This window comes from Morone saxatilis, unplaced genomic scaffold (genome assembly GCF_004916995.1).
Source record: "Morone saxatilis isolate NCDOM2014 unplaced genomic scaffold, NCSU_SB_2.0 Contig2, whole genome shotgun sequence".
Taxonomy (NCBI): Eukaryota; Metazoa; Chordata; class Actinopteri; family Moronidae; genus Morone; species Morone saxatilis.
Genome location: NW_023339762.1, coordinates 23938381 through 23938690, shown reverse-complemented (window position 1 = coordinate 23938690; position 310 = coordinate 23938381). Strand labels below are relative to the sequence as shown.

The 310-nt window shown below is 36.5% G+C and overlaps 1 long non-coding RNA gene across 2 annotated transcripts in view; it reads left to right on the top strand.

Moving 5' to 3' along the window:
* LOC118330653 overlaps positions 1 to 310 on the top strand; it is a 72804-nt gene that overhangs the window by 15438 nt on the left and 57056 nt on the right. The window lies entirely within an intron of this gene.

Genomic DNA, 310 nt, shown 5'->3' with positions numbered 1-310 from the left:
TGCAACCTAGTATTCATGTATATTTTATTACACTATGACTGAGCCAGGTGTATTGAGGAAATGTGGGAATGATGTGGAAGAGAGGTTACTCTTGAAATATATGTGATGACTTGTGGTTTGATGAATTATGATCAGCTGTGCAGTTGTATGAATTTTATAATGTGGGTTAGTTTTCTTTTTGTGATACACCACACACATGTTAATCATTCGGTAATTAAGCTTTCAACAAAGAAAAACGTGGATTTTTTCTGTCCTGGGGGAAGAAATTCAGGCCTACTGTGAGGTCATTTCCTGGGTGTATACGTATATG